Source organism: Chionomys nivalis, chromosome 1 (genome assembly GCF_950005125.1).
Source record: "Chionomys nivalis chromosome 1, mChiNiv1.1, whole genome shotgun sequence".
Taxonomy (NCBI): domain Eukaryota; kingdom Metazoa; phylum Chordata; class Mammalia; order Rodentia; family Cricetidae; genus Chionomys; species Chionomys nivalis.
This window is the reverse complement of record NC_080086.1, coordinates 41,510,481-41,532,560: the sequence shown is the minus strand read 5'-3', so window position 1 is coordinate 41,532,560 and position 22,080 is coordinate 41,510,481.

Sequence of the window (22,080 nt, the reverse complement as noted above, 5' to 3'; positions counted from 1 at the left end):
TACAAGCTGTCACACATATGTAGAGGGCCTTTGTGGGTCTCATGCAGGCTCCCTAGCTGTCGGTCCAGAGACTGTGAGCTCCTATGAGCCCAGGTTAGTTGTTTCTGTGGGTTCCCTTATGATGACCTTGATCCCCTTGGCTTATATGATCTTTCTCCCTCTCTTCAACAGCTGAGTTTATCCCAGTGCTTGGCTGTGCATCCCTGTATCTGTTTCCATCAGTCAACTAGATGAAGGATCTTTGATGACAATTGGGGTAGTTACCAATCTGATTACAGGAGATGGCCAGTTAAGGTCATGTATCCACTGTTGCTAGGAGTCTTAGATGGAGTCATCCTTGTAGATTCGTGGGAATGTACCTTGCATTATATTTCTACCTGACCCCCAAATGCAGCCCCTAGTGAAGACATCTCTTTCATTTCTCTCCCTGACCACCCACTCCCCCAACCCATTCCCTCATGTTCCCATCCCTGCCAGTGTCCAGTCTACCTAGGAGACCTATTTCCCCTTCCTTGGGAAATCCACATGTTCTCATACCCTTAGGGCTTTCCTTGTTATCTAGCCTCTCTGGGACTGTGGATGGTAGCATTGTTATCCGTTACTTTATGGCTAATATGAAGTTTTCTTTTTTTATGGGCAGAAACCTTTAATTTTCACAATGTAGAATCTCCCCCCACTTTTTTGACATGTTTCTTCTTCTTTTATTTTTGGAGTGTAATGAGGACACAAAATATTTTCATCTAACAGTTTTTTAAATTTAATTATGTGAGTTCAAGGCCAAAGTTTAGCTACATCTTGGTTTTATTTAATAAACATCACATGGTTTAGATTAGTGTAGCTTATTTCTTGAGACTGAGAAATATGTCATTCACTTTTTTCATTGTTTTCGCTACTTTGGGTCCCTTTTATGATATTTGTGATTAACTTGCCAATTTATGAAAAATCTGTTAGGGTTTTTTTTTATAATACTTCAGTGACTATGTAGATAAATGCAGGGGAGATTGACATGTTATGAACTTTGGGTTTCATGATCTAGGAATAATATGACTTTCTATTACTTTAGCTTGTCTTTCTTTCAGCAATACTCTGCAATTTGAAACATTTTGGGGAAGTTAAAGCTCTTTTACATATATACTGCTTCATTTGTCACTTTTGGCAATATGTCAGGTAGTATAAGTCAATTAGTGCTTGAACTATTGCTCTCAAGATTCAGATTCCATAAGGATTTTCATTGCCTTGCTAAGGTACTGTATTCACCAAATGTCCAGGAATGGGCTGAGGTTTTTTGCCTGATAATCTCCCTGAGACTCTGTTCAGAAAGAGGCGGAAAGGATACAGATCCATAGAGGAACACAAGTCTTTCCTACCTTGAAGACAGGGAATTTACTCTTAAGAGACAAAGATAACAAATATCTATTACTAGTAGCGAGCTAAAAAGCTTACATTATCTCATTTAATACTTGTACTATACATGCAATCTATATCTTATTTTCATTTTAGTAATATAACCACCATTTTTTATAGGTAGCTTCACAGGAGGCATTACTGAGACTGGGAACTGGAGACTCTCTGAGGGACACCCTCCAGAAGATTGGACAGCAGGGAAATAATAAAGAGAAGGCGGGAGGGTGAATTGAAGGCTTCAAAAAGATGAAATGTGCACAGATAATTAGGATGTATATTATTGTGTTTCTTTTTTGACTGGAGAAAGATATTTGATTCTGGGGACTGCTAAGCAATATAGATCTAAGGATGTGTTGCTTTGGAAAAGAGGTTCTGCTTTTATTTCCACAGAGGATCAGAACCTGTGGATTTCTTTTAGACTAATGTGGTTTGATGCATCAAGGCCCTCTGAAGGTCATCGTGAAAAACCCCCAAGATACTTTCAATAAACAGCAGGCAATAGTTTAGAGGAACTATGCCCAAATTCCCTAAATGATTGTTTATTGGAGGTTGTGAGGTTGAGGGGGATGCCATAGGTGGCAGTGGTCCCGGCTCTGCATGTCCAAGAGTTTGTGGCATGAGTGGTGCCCAAGAGTTTGCAGCACATGTAGCAGACTTTCCTCCAGAACCTGCACAGTAGCTGTGGAAGGTCCCTAAGCCCACCTGCCACCCCAGATGATTGTGGTGGTGCACACTGGTGGGATTTACCGAGGCAGAGGCAGGAGGATCTTGAGTTCGAGCTCAGCATTCACCATGGTCTGTAGTGGCTACTGTTGTTACCACTGTGGCCTCTGTGGCAGTTGGAATTGCCACCAGCCACGTGGCTGCTGTGACTATCTTGTAGCCACCACCAGCATTTAATACTATTCATGTGGAATGTAGAATGAGGATGTTCACTAGGCATTCTCCAACTTATCGCTATCATATTCGTGGTATACCCATGCCAGTCCAGAACTTTGGTCTAATTATATAAAAATGGGGGAGATTTTGGGGACTGCGGACTCTTGGACCCTGAATTTCCTGTGACCCCTTGCCTTCTCTGAGCAAACAACTTGTTTTTCCTGTGCTTGCAGCTGCTCTGAGCATGAGTTCCTGATGGCAGCAGAGTAGTTTCTGGTGGACTTGCAGCTAAGAGTTAAGGTGTGGCTATTAGTCAGAGTCCCTATGTAAGCTACCCTGAACACAAAAAGTTGGCATTCTTGGTGTTCTTGTTTCAAGGATGACCTGTGTCTCTCTGCGTGTGTTTCAATCCCCAGCCTTTTGCACAACTTGAGAACCATACCGTAGCACATAGCGCATACAACAGGCATTGCATTACAATAGATTAATAGAAATGGATTAATTTAAGATGTAAAAACTAGTTAGTAACAAGTCTGAGCCATGGTCAAACAGTTTGTAATTAATATTAAGCCTCAGAATTGTTATTCAGGAACTGGAGGATGGGAGAGAAACCTCCAGTTACAAATACACCACCCTTCATCGGTAGGAACAGACACTCTCAAGAGCCATAATATTAGGGAACAATCACAGTGCAGGGGTGGATTACATCCATACAAGTTGTTGACTAGGGAAGCCTCGGAGCCTCCACAGACCAGGAAGGCTATTCTCACCACTCCTTTTGGTTGAATGGTAGAACCAGACAGTAAGTCCGTATTGCTGAAGACATATCATGCTTAGGCTGCAGGGCATGGAGAAATTGAGCTGGACTGAGTTGGAAGCTCTCTCTGGTTCTTACATTGTTTCTGACTCCTCTTTTGCAGGCTTCCCTGAGACCCAAGGGGAGGGATTCGATGGTGACCTCTTGTTTAGGGCTGAGTGTTTCAAATTTTCTTACTCTGTGCACATTGCCCAGCTGCGGGTATCTGTATCTGCTTCCATCTGCTGCAGAAGGAAGCTTCTCTGATAATGGCTGAGCAAGACACTTGTCTAGGAATACAGAAGATTGTCATTAGGGGTCATTTTAATGCTACTTTTTTGGTTTTTTTTTGTACTAGTAGTATTTGGTTTTATCATAGGTCTCTGGGCTATCTAATCTCTGGTTCTTGGTCAGAATAATAACATCTTTTCTTTTTTTAATGTATAGATGTGCTATGGCTGTCAAATTGTTTTCTATGTATTTTTTTTTTTTTTGGTTTTTCGAAACAGGGTTTCTCTGTAGCTTTGGTGCCTGTTCCAGAACTAGCTCTTGTATACCAGGCTGGCCTCGAACTCCCAGAGATTCTCCTGCCTCTGCCTCCTGAGTGCTGGGATTAAAGGCGTGCGCCACCACCGCCTGGCTTCTATGTATTTTTTTATTACTGCCCACAGATTACTGCTGCTGTGAGGCTGAGTTCTGAAGAAACAACATTCTCTCACAATTAGTAACACTTTTATTGAGGTAATAGATTTGTATTCCACAGCCCCCACACAAATAATGTTTCATCTTAAAACAACAAAAATGCAGCCAGTTCTCTTTAATGGTATGACCTCTTGTACGTCCAACACACTCTAGGTTAGGCCCACACCAGGAGTAGTTAGGCAACACAAGCTGGAATCTGTAGGTGTTGGGGTGAGACAACTCTAAGTTGGGTTGATAGAGAGTGAAAAGTACATAGGGTAGATCTGGGGGAAGTTGGGAGAGAGGCAGATACACTCAAAATAAATTATATAAAATTAATCAAGGAATTAAAATTGTTTTTTTAATTTTTTCTAATAATTTTTTATTACTTTATAAATAATACCATTCAAAATTTCCACTTCCTCCCCTCCTCCCACTTCCCTCCCGCTCCCCCACTCACCCTTCTACCCTCCTACTCCAGTCCTAAGAGAGGGCAGGATACCCTGCCCTGTGGGAAGTCCAAGGCCCTCCCCGCTCCACCCAGGCTTAGGAAGGTATGCATTCAAAAGTCAGCATATACAGTAGAGACAAATCTCAGTGCCATTATCATTGGCTTCTCAGTCTTCCTCAATTGTGAGCCACATTCAGAGGGTCCAGTTTGATCCCATGCTCATTCAGTCCCAGTCCAGCTGGATTTGGTGAGCTCCCATTAGTTCAGGCACACTGTCTCAGTGGGTGGATCAACCCCTCGTGGTCCTGACTTCCTTGCTCATATTCTTCTTCCTTCTGCTCTTCAACTGGACTTTGGGAGCTCAGTCCAGTGCTCTGATGTGGGTCTCTGTCTCTATCTTCATCTGTCACCAGATGAAGGTTTTATGGTGATATTCAAGATAGTCATCAGTATGACTATGGGAGAAGGCCAGTTCAGGAACCCTCTCCTGCACTGCCCAGGGTCCTAGCTGGGGACATCCCCACGGACACCTGGGAACCCCTCTAGAGTCAAGCCTCTTGCCAACCCCAAAATCGCTCCCTTAATTAATAAATCTTCCCTGCTCCCATATCTGTCCTTCCTCCATCTCAATCATCCCATTTCCCAAACTCTTCCCAACCCTCCCCTTTTCTCTTCTCTCCCCTTCCCTGTCTCCCCACCCCAGCCCCACCACCATGCTCCCACTTTTGCCTGGTGATCTTGTCTGCTTCCAGTTTCCAGACGGATCTATATATGTTTATTACGACCATTATTTTTTTTCCTTATCATTCTGGAGTCAAGAGTCTAAAATAAAGGTGTTGGCAGGACCAGGTTCTTTGGAAATCCCCCAGAGGAAAATTTCAACTTGATTCTATAATATTCTGGTGCTGCTTTTAAGCATTCTTTGATGCATAAATGCATGACTCCAACATCTTCTGTTTTTACATGACAGAGGCCATATCAGTCTACTGTAATGGAATATGCTAGATTCGGGGCCTGCTGAGCTGATCTAGAGTGGATTTTATTTTGATATTCTTAACTGTTATTTCCACGCAGAGTATTATTATTATTGCCTTACACATAAGGTCACAACTATAGATTCCAGAGGCTAGAATAATGTATCTTTTTGAGGGAAACTATCCAACTTACTACAGGCAGCTAGAAACTATAATATAATCCCATTTTAGGGATTCGCACTTATTTCTGAGACAGGATCTTATTAAGTAGCTCTGGATGGCCTATATACCGCTGAGGCTTGCCTCAAGTTCTTGTCAGTCCTTTTGACTCAGCTTCCCAAGTGCTGGGACTACAGTATATACTGCTATGCCTGGGTTATGCATACTCTTTGTAGCTTTAGTTATAAAAACATAAGATAATTCAATGCTATAAGACCAGGAAAAAACAAAATAGTTTGGTCACAAAATCAGTGATGTCGTCCTTGTTAGCTTTGTTCTTTTCTCTTCAGAGAAAATTGGATTTTGAGACAAGGAGTTTTGTTAAAAAATTGACGGGGTGTGTAGCTCAGCAGTAGAATGCTTGCCTAACAGGCAGAAGGCACTATTATGCTAATTGTTTTGTTCTTGTTGTGACAACCTACCCAATATAAACAGCTTAAGAAAGAAAAGGTGTGTTGTGGCTCATCGTTCTGAGGAGGATGAAGAAGGCATGGCAGTTGGTCACATTGCTTCTGCAGTCAAGAAGTGGGAAGAGATGAAAACAGTGCTCAACTCACTGTCTCCTTTTTAGTCAATCTGGGACTCAAGGTCTTGGAATGATGCCACCTAAAGGTGCATCTTTTAGAGAAATCTAGTCTATCAAGTTGACAGTATTAACCACTACACAGTGAAAGGAAGGAAAGAAGAAAGAAAGTGAAAGAAAGAAGGAAAGAAAAAGTACTATTGATCCCTAGACTCTCCTGTGGCAGCTATTTAGCTGGGTCTGATGTGCACATGATTTATTCACAGCCTTTGGATCTCTTGGTAAAAGTTGGTTTGTTTTTGGTTTAAGAGCCCAGCTGTAGGAAAAATGACTTTCAACATCTCAGTTATTAGTTGAGGGGTCAATTTATAGCTCTTATCCTCACTGATCATTTCCCCCGGAGCTACAAAGGAACATAATGGCTTCCTCAGACAAACATTGGATCATTCCCTGCTAGAGAAATACATCATTTGAATCCATTTTCCCTAGCCTGTATCTAGGGAAATCAGATTATACAGTCCTTGTATCTAGTACTGTCAGTGGTTTGGAAATTACAACAGGGCTCCTTATCTAGCTTTAGAGAGAGCAAAGCATCAGAGAATTGGGTTATTACATTTCTCCTTAAGAAAACAATTGATTCACCCCTTCCAAAGAAACCCATTTGACAAGTTAGTCACTAGGCATGCCTTGGTTCTACACTAATGGACTAGTCTTGTGTGAATCTATGTTTTCATTTTCTTCTCAATGTATAGTATAATGCAACTCTCTCTCATTCTCAATTTTGTGAAATAATGGGGCAGAAGAAGATGTATCAAGGTTATTAACTCCTTCCTCAGCCTTGAGATACACTTAACTCTTAGTCTTCTTAACTCATCAGAGTGATTTGGCAGTGATTACACAAGTAATTCAGACAAAATGCCAGATCCCTTGCTCTAACTAATTAGACCTGCCTGCGATTGCTTGTTTAATGAAAGACTGCAAGTTTAACAATGCCATTAAACCCAACACCCTATGAAACACACAAGACATTGGTGGCATCAATGCTGCATGAATATTTAATAACAGGAACTAATGCTTTATGTCACTTCACAATTGACAAAACACTGCATGTATTATCTGACATAAACTTCGTGAGATGTGAGGCATCACATCCATTTTAAAGGTGAGGTAAGTGGAGATCAGAGTGATTAGATAAATAATTGATATTGTTTGTATGGTAATGGAGGTGGTTTATACCAAAGCCAGGTCTTGGACATAGTATTTCTTTTCTTTTAATTGTAAAAGTATAAATTCTTTTAATTTAGATATAGGTGTCCAGGGAATTGAAAGCAAGGACCTCAAATAAACTATTTGTTCCAACTGGAATTTAGAACATAGTTTAAACTCTAAAGATCATCTAATTGTATCACTTTATTTTACTAATTGGGATTACAGACACAGCTTCTCACAGTTTTATGGAAACTTAGGTCTGAGCTTTGACGATGTTTCAACCTCTTTTACAGAGATAGGAAGCTAGGGTTCAGCAGTGACAAACAGCACTTATGTGGGTATGGGGAGTGGATCCTGGTTAATTCTCAGAGAGTTGGTGCTTGCAGTGAATTTCACATACTAACTCATTTTAAAATTTACTCTATTTTTTGTTCATAGAAAAGAATTAAAATATTGATTAAATATCAAAGATAGAAAGTTATAGATGCCTGAATGAGCCAGACATATTGCTACTGTGGTTCTCAATGAACTAATCAAGAACCCTCCAAAAGCTAAATAAATATTGGTCATAATATTCAGCAACACAGGAAGTCTCATTAACGTCTCTAATGCAAAAATAGAATGAACATTTTTTTTAGCTAACACAAGTAATTAATTCATAGAAACTAAGTAAACAAAGAATCTATCATATAAGAACTGTAAAATCTTTAATGAGAAATTCCCAGGTAAATCATAAAGATAAAACACACATTAATATTTAGAAAACACCAATGTTGAAAAAGCCATCTATAAAAAGGAATAAAGCTGTGATAAGTGGAAAATTAAATATAAGATTATAAGATTAAATTTTTATATGAATAAGTAAGAAAAAATGAATCAAGTGTTCACTATAGAAAGTTAAAGTAAGTCTAATAGAAAATTCTATCTCAAAAGAAACAAAAACAAAAATACAATATAAATGAAGCCCATTATTTTTCATGTTAATCATAGCAATAAATAGAAACAGTGCTGGATTGGGGTGGTACTCTTGCTGCACTCTGGAGGCTATGTGCTCTGAGCTAACCTTGGCTAGTCTGTCAGAAAACCTAAAAGACACCTAGGTGCAGTGGATCATGTACATAATCCCACTACTTGGGAGGCTAAGACTGGATGGTCATGAATTCAAGGCCATCTGGGGCTGTTGGTCCCTGGACTCAGCAAAGCAGAGAAAGTGGAAAACAATCTAACAAATTAAATAAAATATAAATAGTAAACTGTAGTGGGAGCTGCGGGCTGTGTTCCTGTCGCCCCAGCTCCTGGTTGCCTGGCTAGCTTATGCCCCAAAATAACGACACACAAACTTTATTCTTTTAAACACTGCCTGGACCATTTTTATTCATGTGTGTAGCACCTTGAGGTACGCTTACCAGGAAGATTCTAGCCTACGTCCATCCTGGGTCTGAGCTTCATCGCGTCTGCCCTGGTGATGAGCTGCATTGCGTCTGTCCCTGAGAGGAGCTGCCCTGCATCTGAGCTCACTTCCTCTTCCTCCCAGCATTCTGTTCTGTTTACTCCACCCACCTATGTTCTAACCTATGAGGGCCAAGCAGTTTCTTTATTTTTTAACCAATGACCTTCCTCCATCAGTAAACACACTTATTTGTATAATTTATTAGGAGAAATGTTGCTGAATATTACTTTACGTTGAGTGCAGATTTGTCATTGTGATTGGTTTAAGAGAGACCTAAGGACCTAGGCCAGAACAGGCCTAAGACAGTGAACTCCACAGGAGCAGGAACGAATCCAGACCAGGAACATTTACAGAAATAGGACTGAGCCAGTGACCTAGGCAGGAGCAGGCCTGAGATACTGAACTTCACAGGAGCAGGACTGAGCCAGCAACCTAGGCCAGAGCAGGCCTGAGTCAGCAAACTCCACAGGAGCAGAGCAAACAGTACTCACCGGAACCATCAATTGGTCAAGGAAAAAAATAAAGGGAGACTTCCTAAAATTAAATAAAAATGATTACAAAACATACTCATATTTATGGGAGACAATGAAAGCAGTGTTAAGAGGAAAGTTTATAGCTCTAAATGCCTACATAAAGAAGCTGGAAAAATTCTACACTAGTGAATTAACAGAACGTTTGAAAGCTTTAGAACAAAAAGATGCAAACTCATCCAAGGGAACAAGACGTCAGGAAATGATCAAATTGAGAGCTGAAATAAACAAACTAAAAACAAAACAACCCAAAGAATCAATGAGACAAAGAGTTGGTTCTTCAAGAAAATCAACAAAATAGACAAACCTTTATCCAAACTAACCAAAAGGCAGAGAGACTATCCAAATTAACAAAATCAGAAATGAAAAGGGGGACATAACAACAGACATGGAGGAAATCAAGAGAACCATCAGGTCATATTTTGAAAATCTGTACTCCACAAAATTGGAAAACTTAAAGGAAATGGACAACTTTTTGGATAAATATCACTTACCAAAATTGAATGAAGACCGAATAAGCAAATTAAACAGACCTATAACTGCTAAAGAAATAGAAACAGTCATCAAAAGTCTCCCAACCAAAAAAATCCCTAGACCAGATGATTTTAGCTCAGAATTCTACGAGATTTTCAAAGAAGTACTAATACCAGTACTCCTCAAATTGCTCTACACAATATAAACAGAAAGAATATTGCCAAACTCTTTTTATAAGGCTACAATTACCCTGATACCCAAACCACATAAAGACATTACTAGGGAAGAGAATTACAGATCAATCTCACTCATGAACATTGATGCAAAAATACTACATAAAATACTGGCAAATCAAATCCAAGAACACATCAGAACCATCATCCACCATGATCAAGTTGGCTTCATCCTAGAGATGCAGGGATGATTCAACATAAGAAAACCTGTCAATGTAATCCACCCATATAAATAAACTGAAAAATAAAAACCACATGATCATCTCATTATATGCTGAAAAAAATATAACACCCCTCCATGATAAATGTCTTGGAGAGAGCAGGGATATAAGGAACATACCTAAACATAATAAGAGCAATATATAGCAAGCCAACAGCCAACATCAAACTAAATGGAGAGAAACTCACAGTGATCCCACTGAAACCAGTAACAAGACAAGGTTGTTCACTCTCTCCATATCTATTCAATATGTTCTTGAGGTCTTAGCTAGAGCAATAAGACAACAAAAGGAGATCAAGGGGATACAAATTGAAAAAGAAGAAGTCAAACTCTCACTATTTGTTGATGATATGATAGTTTACATAAGCGACTCCAAAAATTCTACCAAGGAACTTCTACAACTCATAAATACTTTCAGTAATGTAGCATGATACATGATTAACTAAAGAAAAAACAGCAGCCCTCCTTTAAAAGATAATAAAAGGGCTAAGAAAGAAACCAAAGAAACATCACCCTTCACAATCATCACAAATAGCATAAAAAAAAATCTCAGAGTAACTCTAACCAAACAAGTGGAAGACTTGTATGACAAGAACTTTAAATCTTTGAAGAAAGAAATTCAAGAAGACACCAGAAAATGGAAAGCTCTCCAATGCTCTTGGGTAGGTAGAATTAACATAGTAAAAATGGCAATCTTACCAAAAGCAATCTACAGATTCAATGCAATGCCCATCAAAATCCCAGTAAAATTCTTCATAGACCTCAAAAGAATGATACTCAACTTCATATGGAAAACCAAAAAACCCAGGATAGCTAAAACAATTTTGTACAATAAAAGAACTTCTGGAGGCATCACAATCCCTGACTTCAAACTCTCCTACAGAGCCACAGTACTGAAAACAGCCTGGTATTGGCATAAAAACAGATAGGAGGACCAATGGAACTGAATCAAAGGCCCAGATATTAATCCATTCACTTTTGAACACCTGATTTTTGACAAAGAATCAAAAAATATAAAATGGAAAAAAAGAAAGCATATTTAACAAATGGTGCTCTCATAACTGGATATCAACATGTAGAAGAATGAAAATAGATCCATATCTATCACCATGCACAAAACTCAAATCCAAATGGATCAAAGACCTCAACATAAAGCCAGCCACACTGAACCTTATAGAAGAGAAAGTGGGAAGTACACTTGAACACATTGGTACAGAAGACCATTTTCTATATATAACCCCAGTAGAAAAGACACTGAGAGAAACAATTAATAAATGGGATCTCCTGAAACTGTAAAGGTTCTGTAAAGCAAAGGACATGGTCAATAAGACAAAAGGCTGCCTATAGAACAGAAAAAGATCTTCACTAACCCCACATTGAACAGAGCTCTGATCTCCAAAATATACAAAGAACTCAAGAAATTGGTCATCAAAAGAAGAAATAATCCAACAAAAAATGCAGTACAGTGGTGTAGGAATTCTTTCTGTTTGTGTGTTGCTTTCATTAGATAATGAATAAAGAAACCTCCTTGGCCTAGTTGATATTACAGAATTTAGGTAGTCAGAGTAGACAGAACAGAATCCTGGGAAAAAGGACAGAGTGGCAGACACCATGGATCTCCTGCCTGAGATGGACACTGGTTAGAATCTTACCAGTAAGCCACAGTCACGTGGCGATACACAGATTAATATAAATGGATTAAATTAAGATGTAAGAATTAGTCAATAAGAAGTTAGAGCTAATGGGCCAGGCAGTGTTTAAGTGAATACAGTTTTTGTGCGATTATTTCAGGTGTAAGATAGCCAGGCATCCCGGACGACAAGCAGCCTGCTCCTCCTGTTACAGTACAGACCTAAACAGAGAACTGTCAACAAAGAAATCTAAAATGGCTGAAAGACACTTAAAGAAATGTTCAACATCCTTAGTAATCAGAGAAATGCAAATCAAAACAACTCTGACACCTGTATGAATGACCAAAATCAAAAACACTGATGACAACTTATGTTGGAGAGGTTGTAGGGAAAAGGAAACACTTCTGCATTGCTGGTGAGAGTGCAAGCTGGTACAGCCCCTTTGGATATCAGTGTCACAATTTCTCAGAAAATTAGGACACAACCTTTCTCAAGACCCAACAATACCACTTTTGGGTATATACCCAAAGGATGCTCGATTGTACCACAAGGACATGTGCTCAACTATGCTCATAGCAGTACTGTTTGTCACAGCCAGAACTTGGAAACAACCTAAATGCCCCTCAACCGAAGAATGGACAAGGAGAATGGGGTACATTTACACAATGGAGTACTACACAGCAGAAACAAAATAATGACATCTTGAAATTTTCAGGCAAATGGATGGAGCTGGAAAGCATCATATTGAGTAAGGTAACACAGACCCAGAAAGACAGTTTTCATATCTCCTCACATATAAGTGATTTTTAAACACAAAACAAAGAAAAACAGTATACAGATCACAACCACAGAGAACCTAGACAACGAGAACCCTAAGAGAGACATACATGGATCTAATCTACATAGGAAGTAGAAAAAGATAAGATTTCCTGAGTAAATTAGGAGCATGGGGACCATGGGAGAAGGTTGAAGGGGAGGGATGAGGAAGGGAGGGAGGAACAGAGAAAAATGTAGACTTCAAATAAAAATCAATAAAAAATCAAATAAATAAATAAAACTATTATAACATGTATGAAATTGTAGAAGAATAAATGAATAAAAATTCTTATTTTAAAAATAAATAAAAAAAGAAAGACCTAAAATGCCAGTAGCTAGGCAGGACTAGGTTATGCAGGACTTCTAGTGACAGGACTTGAAGAGAAAGAAAGGCAGGGTTTCCAGGCACAGAGAGAGCAGTATGAGCAGTATGGAGAGATGAGGTAATGTGCCACACTACAGGATGTACATTAAAAATAACTGGTTATGTTATAAGAGCTAGTGGGACAAGCCTAAGCTAAGGCCAAGCTTTCATAATTTGTTATATGTCTCCATGTTGGTATTTGGGAGCTGGAAGTACAAAGACTACAGATAAAGAAAAAAAGTGTTTGAAGCCAGCCAGATGATTTTTGGCTAAGTGATCTTCAGGTTATGTCTCCTCAGAGGGGTAGCAATGTGTGTTGGGGGGTAGCTATGTGGCAACCACTCATGAACAAAAGTGCTTTGATAAGGACTTTGGGATTGGGTTGTTGAAATTGGTATTACTCAAGTTGGAGGGGAACTGTATTGATAGGTTCCCAGCTTTCAGGCTTGTTGGTCAGCTTTCTGGCTGCAGATTGGCAGTGACCTTGCTCTCTTGTGGAATTAATTATCTACATACAAACCCATTTGCTTTGGTATCATGCCATATTTGCAAAGTTTTTTGAAAAACAACATTCTCTCATTTTCTCTTTATTTTTTTTTTTGCCTCAGAGAAAGACTACTGCAATTATCATTGACTTGCTTGATAATATCCCATGGGTTTTCTTTCCTCCTTTTTATTTCCCTCCAATTTTTCTTTTTTCATAATTTCAAGTGATTGGTGTTTGAGTTTAGGAATTCTTCTGCTTGAGGAGTCTGTATAAAACTAGTTAAACCTTTCATTATATTAAAAATTTTAATTTATTCATTGTGGTTTTTAGCTCCAGCATTTCTGTTTGGCTCAATTTGTGTGACTTTTATTATTAATTATTTTAGTTAACATATGTATTGATGATTTTCATGGTGACATTTTCATTCACACACACTACTGCATGAATACTGCATCAGTAAACATGGATATGCTAGTATTTCTGTGATATACTGACTTAGAATCCTTTAAGCACGTCTGGGTGATACAGTAGTTCTATTTTTAGTGTTTTAATGAACATCTACACTAATTTCCATAATTGTCATACCAGTTTATGTTTACACCAGCAGTAAGTGTTTCTTTTTTCTGTATACTCTGGTCAGCATTTGTTGTCACTTGTTTGCTTGATGACTGCGAAGAGGTGGGCTCTCAGTATAATTTTCATTTGTATTTTCCCAATAGCTAAGGATGTTTAATACTTTGAAAAATATTTATTGAATGTTTGTTTGTCTTCCTTTGTGAACTGTGTACTTGTTCATTAGTCCATTTATTAATTAAGTGATTTCTTTTTCTGAGTGGTTAATTTTTAGAGTTCTTAATGAATTCTAGGTATGAATCCCCTATCTGATTTTCTACCATTCTGTTGGATGCTTATTTGATTTTCTAATTGTTTCCTTGGCTAAAGAGAAACTTTAGAATTCTATGCAATCAGCTGGGCAGTGGTGGTGCACGCCTTTAATCCCAGCACTCATGAGGCAGAGGCAGGTGGATCTCTGTGAGTTCAAGACCAGCCTGATCTACAAAAGCTAGTTCTAGGACAGGCTCCATAGTTATGGTGAAACCCTGTCTTGTAAAACAAAACAAAATAACAAAAAATCTATGCAATCTTGTATTTTCATTCTTGGAATTGTTTCCTATGCTATTAGAGTTCCTTTCTGAAACTTCTTGCCTGTGCCTATATCTTGAAGTGTTTTTCCTGTTTTCCTTAAGCTATTTCAGGCTTTACATTAAAACTTTAGACCCATTTTGAATAGATGCTTGTGCAGGGTAAGAGATTTGAGTTCAGTTTTAGTCTTCTATGTGTAAATATTAATACTCCATTGACTTAAATCACTTATAGTGTTGTTTGTTGAAATGGTGTTTTTTTTCCTACTGTATATTTTTCATACCTTTGTTAAAGGCTAAGTAAATGTATCTATGTGGATTTATTTCTAGGTCCTTCATTCCTTTCCTTTATGTGTATATTTTTTGTGTCAGTTGACCTTGTTGCTATGGCTCTGTAGTATGGTTTGAGAGAGGTCTCTGATGTCTTCAGCATTGTTCTTTTGGCATAGGGTTGCTTTGACTATTCAGGTCTTTTGTGTTTTCATATAAATTTTAGGATTTTTTTTTCCTAGATGTGGATTCCTTTCAACTCCTTGTCTTGGTTTTGCATTAGTTTCCTGATTTCTGAATTATTTTCTCTTGTTGTCTTGTAGATCATTGAACTTTCAGAATAATTGTTTTAAACCTGTCAAAACATTCATGGATCTCCATTTCTTTGGAGTTGTTTTCTGGCATTTTACTATGGTCTTTTGGTATTGTCATGTTTCCTGACTTTCTTTATGTCATTTTCCCCAACATAATTATTGATTAATTGGATATTTCTCACAATGCACCCTTGGTCTGGTCACAATCACATCCAATCTTCTCAGGTCTACTCTTGTGACTTCATCCCCCCCTCAAAATAAAAGGATGAGGAGGAAGAGGAAGAAGGAAGAGAAAGAAAGAGAAGAAGGAGGAGGAGGAGAAGGAAGAGGATGAAGAGAAGAAGGAGGAGAAGTAGAAGAAGGAGAAGAAAAGGGAGAAGAGGGAGGAAGAGGAGGAGGAGAAGGAGAAGAAAAAGAACTAGGTCCAATTTGTGTTGTCAAGTACTCACTGGAGAATGGTCAAACTCCCAGCAGCAATCCCCTTTAAGAAGACTGAATCCTTCCCTACCTAAATCCCTGATAGACACCATCAATGTGGAGAGCTACAATTCAGCAACCTTATCACAAGTTTTAAGAGTTCTGTTCAATGGTTTCCTGTCTAGGCTGTTACTTTTTGGGAGGTAGAAGTGGGGTAGGGGTTATCACAGAAGCCTTCTATGACTTTCTCAGCTATGAGTCTACAGTCATCAGTACCACTACAGAAGTAATTCCCTTGTCCTTTATAGCTAGTGGGAGCATCATGGACTTCCACAAAATTTCTGGAGACAGAAAGGACTTTAGACACTCTTGTGGCTCTTTACAGCAGCACAGGTTACTTGTTAAACACAACCTCTAGGGCAACATGGGCTATGACACCAACATGGCCCATGGTAGCAGCATAGATCACAGACATCAACATGTCTTCAGACTGTGGCACAGACCATGGAAATCTGCATGACCTTTGGTGATATGGGCTTCAAGTACAGGTATGTGAAGAAGTCATAGTCCAGGTGGTATGCTATCTCAGGAAGTGGAGTTTGTGATAACAGCAATTACATGGCTCTTGACAGCAACAGCTACATGGGGCCTAAGGTACTTGAAGGGGGTTTGGAGTTGTGGATCCTTAGCAACACCTGGCAGAATGCACATCTGGGTAGGTGGTTAGGACCAGTAGGGTTCACACATACAGAAAGGAATGGCACCAGGGATCTTGATGGATATGTTTGTGTGTGACACTCCAGGGGATAGGACTGGTGCTAGTGATAGGGGCCAGGACCAGGTATAAGTGGCTTCACTAAGTTCTTAGCACATTTCCTGGGTCAACTCCAGTGGGAGAGGGAAGTGGTAGCTCAAGAAACTTCATTCAGTGAAAGTAGAAACTCATGAGGCCCTCAACTGCTAAAATCCCTTAAGGTCTGCAGTAATTGATGGTTTCCTCAACAGCAAAGGGTGCCAGAATTTGCTTCGGAACACGCTGCATGGTTCTATGATGGTGAATGCTGCAAGATGCTCAGTCTCTCTGTCTGATCTCTGTCTGTCTGTCTCTCTCTTTCACATGTGTGTTTGTGTGTGGGGTTATGGGGTTGTGTCTGAAGTGACTGTAACGCTATGGAGTTTCTTAGTGGTGAGACATCCTCCATAGCTTCCACAGAGTACACTTCAGGGAGCCCAGTAGCATTTGCAGCATGATTGACATTCATAGTCCCTGTCCTTCTTTCTTGTTCCTATCCATTCCTCTGGGGTCTGAGTTTTGTTCGGCCTTTAGAACAATGTGTGTAGTGTGAAACCAAAGTGGATTCTTTGGGCAGTGTTCTGAAGGTCTGAGACAGACAGACAGACACATACCTGCCTTTTCCTTTAGGGGAACTTGTGGGCTGAGAAGATCCATCAATCCTCTAGACTGTGCTACCCTTAGGGGTTGGATGATACAGGTAAAGGGAAACTGCTTTTCCTGTTCTTATATGTGTTTGGTTCGATGCTGCTGGTGTTCAAATCCAGGTAGGGCCTTTTGCTTGCCAAATGAACTAGTTCCATAACCCTGTCTTCCTTCCTACCTTTTTGCAGTCATGTTTACCTTTTTTCCCCTTTCTGTGGTTGCACCAGCTTACCTGATCTTTTTGTACATACTCAGAATATTTTTTTTTAAATGAATACCTTTCTTTTTTTGTTAGATGGTGGAATGTCCTATTCTACCATCTTGCTGATGTTATGACTCTTATTGCCAGATGCAGCCTTTTAATTTTGGAAAGAGAACAATGTTAATGCTTGAGAGGTGTTATTTTAAATCTAAGAGCAAATACAGTGAATGCTCCCAGATCATATGCTTGCGCATCATTTGGTACTATATATTTCATTAATGAGGTCATTTTCCAAAAGGAGAATAATGGTCTCATTTAGCTGCTGTGACAATGTGGGGTCTTGTCCACTACTGAGGCACTGAAGTGGTAGATGCAATCTAGAATCATTAAACTGAGCATCTTCCTTTTCTATATCTATCTAGATTTGAAATGACCAACTTAAGGAGGAAAACTTGTTTTTAGGATTCAGATCTGGATGCTGCTGCACTTCCCACTGCTGTATTGATCACATAGTAATGCACTTTATTTACTTAGTAAACATTAACTGCACACAGACACCAGGATAATCACCAGAGATAAAGAAGGAGTGTATCTGACACTGTAAACACAGCATACCAGTAAATATGAATTTGAGGGTACTTTAATTGCTATCAATAGAAAGTTACAAGATGTGATGAAAATATTTAATCTAGCCATGGAGGTTATGATAGTTTCGGAGATTTTATTTTATTTTAGTTTAGTTTTTGAGACAGAAACTCACAGGATAGCTCGAGCTAGCACCATATCCATGACAAAGCCTGGACTAAATACAAACAGCTTCCAATTTTTCCTATGCCCAAGTAAAACTAGAGGCTCGCTGGCAAATACAGGATCTCAGTGTGATGAAAGTGGGCATGGAGATTCTGGAGGCCATCGAGCATTCTGGGTCTAGTAATGACCAGCAAGGTCACCACTGCCAAGAGTGAGCACTTTTAAAATACAGTTACTGTTCTCTCCTCTGCAGACCACAGCTTCTGCAGCACTGAAGAGTCCCCTCCACTCGGTGTACTTGCAGAGTCTTTAATCTCTGTGTTCTCCCGGCACAGAATTGCGTAACTTACTCCCCACTCTCTCTTTTTCTTCCTGTACATTTTTCTTACTCCTTCCCAAACCTAGCTGGAGTGCAGAGTTAAGTTTATGCTTATGACTAAAACTGAGTAACAACCCCATCGCCAGCATGCTACTTGCCAGAGTCACAGGTGGGTAGCTCAGATTCTGGCTGTTGCTTTTCCCCTTTTATACAGCAAAGATGCTAACTTACCTGCCCTCATGGAGGGAGGTTAGACGTAAGCATCCACCTCAAAGGTTTAGGACCTGTGCCCTGCTCAGAATTGCCACTTGCCTGTTCTTAAAAGGCTGGATCTCAGTGAGAAAAGGCGAAGGCAGGGGACTGCTGTGAAAAGTTTTAGGAACAGTCACTGAATATAGTGTAAGAACATCACAAACACAGTGGATCCCATCAGCAATTTATTAGTTCTTTGAGAATTTCATAAAATGCATTTTGAATTTATTCACGATCAGCTTCTCATCCCAACTATTCATGATCAGTCCCCTTCTCCTTACTCCTCCAAACTTCATGTTTTTTTTTTTTAATAACCCATTATTTCTAATTGAAGATGCCTATATACCCTTGGGTGTGGGGGCACCCGCTGGGGTGTGGTCGACTTACTAGAAGCCAATGTTTTATAGAAAACTGGTGTGGGAGGTTCTTCTGTTTGTGTGTTACTTTTATTGGTTAATGAATAAAGAAACTGTCTTGGCCTAGTTGATAGGGCAGAACTTAGATAAGCAGAGAAGACAGAACTAAATTATGGGAAGAAGAAAGCAGAGTCAGGGAGAGAGAAGCCATAGATCCGTCACCAGAGTCAGGTGCAGAACCTTGCCCTTAAGCCACAACCATGAGGCAACATACAGAGTAATAGAAATGGGTTAAACTCAGATGTTAGAGTTAGCCAATAAGAAGTTAGAGCTAATGGGCCTAGCAGTGTTTTAATGAATACAATTTCTGTGTGGTTATTTTGGGGCTAAGCTCGCTGGGGAGCCGGGACAAACAAGCAGCCCTCTCCTCTGCAACATAAAACTGACTGTCTCTTCCTCAGAACCCACCAACTGTCTATAACTCCTCAGTGGTGGGGACTCATAAAGCCCTTCCCACTCCACGCTGGAATGTCTGCTGACTGGTTGTGTGCAGGCAAGCACAGCTGCTGTGACTTCATGAGTGCAGGAGTTCTGTAATATCCAGAGGACCTTGCTCCACTCTGGTCCTCCATGATCTTTGGCTGCGAAAATCATTCTGCACTCTTTCCTTCAATGTTCCCCGAGTGTGATATAGTTGTCCCATTTATGGGTGAGCATGACAGTGAATTAGCAATGGTGCTAATGCCTCAGCTCAGTGCTTAATGTTCCTCTTCAGGTCCCAGCTCAAGTATCATCTGCTCTCCTCTCTCATGCTCGCTTATCGATGGCTTTCATTCATTCTCTGCTCATTTCTGCCTCATCATACCATCCCACATACTTCCCTTTGTAGCACTAACCACAAACTGACATTGTCTTTAATGATTTATGTCTCTCTTTATTGATCTAATCTATACCTTATTATGAGAATGTCACTTTGTGAGAATAGAGAAACTCTTGCCTTTTTATTTTGGAGATCCCAAAACCGCACGATTCCAAATGTACAGATGTCAGGTAATTACCCAGGTGTGTGTGTGTGTGTGTGTGTGAGAGAGAGAGAGAGAGAGAGAGAGAGAGAGAGAGAGAGAGAGAGGAAGAGAGAGAGAGGGAGAGAGAGGGAGAGGGAGAGAGACAGAGAAAGACAGAGAGACTTCTGGCTTATGTAGAAATTTCTTGCAACAAGAATAGAGCAAACTTCAAATTTAGACACATGTCTGTTGATTACCTCTCAAAGACTATTCTCCAGACTGGGTTGTTTAACCACTTACTTACCTTCAAGTCATCGAGTAAGAGTCCAGCATGAAGGCTCTTGCCTGCACTTAGAGGAGGCAAGTAGATCTGGAGGGCAAGGTCATCCTTGGCTGCATGTGAATTCCAAGCCAGCCTGGGCTACATGAGATCCTGTCTCAAACCAGAACAACGCAGAGTAGAAGAGAACAAAACCAAACAAGCCCTGATTAATTATCTCTGCGCATTCTACATCACACAGCAACACCACATCCATTTCTATGGCCGTTGGCTAAAATGAATTGGTTTCTTTCCTAACAGGTGTGGGTTATTTTGGTACCTGTATTATTTTTCTGATAGATGAAAAGGACCAATGGCGAGAGTGCTAGACAGATCTATTTGTGGCGACTTCACCCTCCATTTCAAGCTCTATTTGTAAATACCACCCTTCTTTTCACCTTCTAATTATAAACTGACTCAGATAGAGCACCAAACCACGAAGCAGAGGGCACAGCCGATCACAGAAACACGAACTCATTCAGTTGAAGTAAGATTGCTCCAGGTTTTGTAACATGAAAGGAACAGAAACAATAGATTGCATCACTACCCTGAAATTAAATTTTTTATTTAACAACTAGTGGTGATAAGAAAAATTCCCTGTCATGCAATCACTAAGCGACAAAAGTTGTGGATGTATAATTAGTATTGGAGGTTGAATTCACTTTGTCATACATTTGTACACACACACACACACACACACACACACACACACACAAAATATGTGTTTTTTTTCCGTGGAAAACTGTGCATGTATGTAGAGGTCTGACGTCAGCCTCAGATGTCTATTTCAATTGTTCTCCACCTTACTTTAAAAATATTTTTAAAGCCATTCTTTTAAAATGTGAATCATGTATGCAAAGTATTTTCATTATTTCTACCCTCCACAACATCTTGTATACTCTCCCAGGATCCCTCCAACTTGTCTCCCTCCCAACTTCATGTTGTCTTTTAAAATTTCTATTATTAAGAACTTCGTGAGTTCAATTAGAGCTGACCATATTGTTCATGAGTGTGGGGCCATCTTACTGGGGTACAGACAGCCTACCAATGGGCCACTACTTCAAAGAAAAGTGAATTTTCCTCCTTCAGTCACCATCAACTGCTAATAGGTCCTCTGCTAGTGGTGGGACCTTTGGAACCTCTCCCCAATCCAAACTGTAATGTTGACTGACTTGATCTTTTGCAGGTCTTATGCAGGCAACTGTTGCTGTTGTGATTTGATGTGTATCAATCATGTCATATCCAGAGCATTTCAAAGCTCTCCTCTCATCCTCTGGCTCTTAAATTCTCATTACATTTTCCGAGACAGGATCTTTCAGGGAATCTGGGCTCACTGATTTGGTTAGATTGACTGGCCAGAACCTCAGGGGTCTTCCTGTCTCAGTTTCACCGTGCCTGGATTTTTCATGTGGGTGTCGGGTATTCGAACTCAGGTCCTCATGCTTGCACAGAATTAAGTCACTGAGCCATTGTTCCAGCTCCTCAGCTGGCTGTTTATATCCGGAATATGGGTCTCTCCAAATCCACTGTGTGTACCTTAGACTTTGATGAGGGGCTGTTTATATCCAGAATATGGGTCTCTCCAAATGCACTGTGTGTACCTTAGACTTTGATGAGGGACTTCTTGTGGGTGTGCCCATTGCCGGTACATCTCTGGCCCTCAATCTGCAGGATGCTGAAGAAGTCTGCCTGATAAAAGGAAATATTTCAGATTCAAAGAAGATAGCAAAGCATCAACCAAAGCTAGAAATAGTCTGTCTGAGACTTTAGCAGGATATAGCCCTAAGTTGTTAGAAAAAAAATTCAAAGGTATTTAGGTAGGATTATAGTTTGAGGGAGGATAGAGTCAAGTAGAGGCCTGCTATGAGGATTAGGAGACCTGGTGTCCAACTCAAGGTGGTAATGTTATCAGGGTTCTTGACTTGAGCTGGGAATGTCTATGTCCTGCCTATCTTT